This window comes from Schistocerca nitens, chromosome 7 (genome assembly GCF_023898315.1).
Source record: "Schistocerca nitens isolate TAMUIC-IGC-003100 chromosome 7, iqSchNite1.1, whole genome shotgun sequence".
Classification (NCBI taxonomy): Eukaryota; Metazoa; Arthropoda; class Insecta; order Orthoptera; family Acrididae; genus Schistocerca; species Schistocerca nitens.
Genome location: NC_064620.1, coordinates 308,482,399 through 308,484,898, shown reverse-complemented (window position 1 = coordinate 308,484,898; position 2,500 = coordinate 308,482,399). Strand labels below are relative to the sequence as shown.

General features: G+C 58.0%; 1 non-coding gene across 1 annotated transcript in view; it reads right to left on the bottom strand.

The window, feature by feature from the left end:
- The window catches only part of LOC126197254 (small subunit ribosomal RNA), a 1,909-nt gene extending 1,741 nt beyond the window's left edge, over positions 1–168 (bottom strand). Inside the window, exon 1 of the ribosomal RNA XR_007539632.1 lies at positions 1–168. This exon is cut by the window's left edge and continues 1,741 nt beyond it. This is a non-coding gene — a ribosomal RNA (small subunit ribosomal RNA).
- Between the last annotated feature and the right edge of the window lie 2,332 nt (positions 169–2,500).

Here is a 2,500-nt window from a genome sequence, read left to right as displayed (position 1 = left end):
ATTAGCTCTAGAATTACCACAGTTATCCAAGTAACGTGGGTACGATCTAAGGAACCATAACTGATTTAATGAGCCATTCGCGGTTTCACCTTAATGCGGCTTGTACTGAGACATGCATGGCTTAATCTTTGAGACAAGCATATGACTACTGGCAGGATCAACCAGGGAGCTGCGTCAACTAGAGCTGAGCAGCCGGCCGCCCGGGAGTGTGTCCCGGGGGCCCGCGCGAACACGCAAGCGTCCGCTCAATTATTCTGCAAACAGGAGGAGGCTGGGCTCCCCTGCACGATACACCTCGAAACCCTCTCAGGTCCCGGCGGCGCGCAGCGCCGTCCTAAGTACTTGGTCGGGTTCGAGAGAGGCGCAATCGCCCGGAGATAGGCGAGTAGACGCTTTCAGTGCGACCACCCGTGCTCCCAACTGAGCTTGCCGCTGCCGACAGAGGCCCGGGAGCGTGCTGTCGTGGTGTTGCCGGCGGGAGACAACACGCGGCCACAAACAGTGACCGGGCAGCTCCAACGCCAGCGCCACAGAGGGGCAGAGCCCCACTTGGGTGCCAAAGCGAACTCTCCCAGCACAGCGCACGCGCCAACACATCCGCACAGCTGCGATACAAACCACCTGCGAGAACCGCGGGGGCGACCGAGCAGCAGACGGCGTCGCGGCGCCGAGTGCCGGGCGGCGGCGCATCCTCAACGCACACAGTCCTCAATCGGACCAGCACACTGCAGATGTCCACCGCGCTTCGCACCGGGCCCGGGAGGACCCACTTTGGCCGCACGGCGCCGCGCGCTGGGTGCGCCGGCACGCAGATGCGCCGCCTGCCGCCTCCGTCAGCCGGCGCGCCTGCCACTGGGCGCCCCCACCAGCCGGCTGCCGCGCGTGCGCCCACGCAGCGCGCGGCCAGCACGCCGGGCGCCCCCCCCTCACCGGCCGGGGACGGTCCCACCCAGCCACCGCCGCGTATCGCTTCATACCCACATGCCCACTCACGTTCGTGGGTATGACGGGTGTCGCTGAAGCAACCGGTTAATACCTGTACCGATCGTCGATATCAACGATTCACCTCCAGCGCGAACAACCGCGCAACAACGGATTTCCAGTTCATTTGCGTAACTTGGGCAGCAAACGTAGACATCCATCTACATTTGCGACTTCTACGAGTCTTGCATGCCTGGATGTTGTGTGTCACGACGCACTCCATCAGCATACATACACGCTGCGACGTGTGCACGAAAGAACACGTGGAAGGTGGCCAGCGTACGTATGCGAATGCCATTGCACAGCTGCGAAGCGCATTCAACACGCGAACTCCTGACCGACGAGCTAGAGGTGACAGGAGGGGAGGGGGGGGGGGCGGGGGCGATATACGTCTTATTGCAGTACACAATACAGTGGATAGCGGGACCATGTGGAAAGTAAGCAACACTCGCAAGATGTGAGGGTACGCACCGTAAAATGAATCAATACGCAGAACACCACAGTGTGCGCGAAGTGAACTATGTTGAGATGGTTGCAATTAGGCAACGCTACACGAATTCCTAGATTCATATAACTAACAATTACAGGGCAGGTTAAGGCGCAACGTGGGTTAGGTTAAGGCGCAACTTGGGTTAGGTTAGGGCGCAACGTGGGTTAGGTTAGGGCGCAACGTGGGTTAGGTTAGGGCGCAACGTGGGTTAGGTTAGGGCGCAACGTGGGTTAGGTTAGGGCGCAACGTGGGTTAGGTTAAGGCGCAACTTGGGTTAGGTGAGGGCGCAACGTAGGTTAGGTTAGGGCGCAACGTGGGTTAGGTTAGGGCGCAACGTGGGTTAGGTTAGGGCGCAACGTGGGTTAGGTTAGGGCGCAACGTGGGTTAGGTTAGGGCGCAACGTGGGTTAGGTTAGGGCGCAACGTGGGTTAGGTTTGGGCGCAACGTGGGTTAGGTTAGGGCGCAACGTGGGTTAGGTTAGGGCGCAACGTGGGTTAGGTTAGGGCCCAACGTAGGTTAGGTTAGGGCGCAACGTAGGTTAGGTTAGGGCGCAACGTAGGTTAGGTTAGGGCGCAACGTAGGTTAGGTTAGGGCGCAACGTAGGTTAGGTTAGGGCGCAACGTGGGTTAGGTTAGGGCGCAACGTGGGTTAGGTTAAGGCGCAACGTGGGTTAGGTTAGGGCGCAACTTGGGTTAGGTTAAGGCGCAACTTGGGTTAGGTTAAGGCGCAACTTGGGTTAGGTTAAGGCGCAACTTGGGTTAGGTTAAGGCGCAACTTGGGTTAGGTTAAGGCGCAACTTGGGTTAGGTTAAGGCGCAACTTGGGTTAGGTTAAGGCGCAACTTGGGTTAGGTTAAGGCGCAACTTGGGTTAGGTTAAGGCAGAAGTTGGGTTAGGTTAAGGCAGAAGTTGGGTTAGGTTAAGGCAGAAGTTGGGTTAGGTTAAGGCAGAAGTTGGGTTAGGTTAAGGCAGAAGTTGGGTTAGGTTAAGGCAGAAGTTGGGTTAGGTTAAGGCAGAAGTTGGGTTAGGTT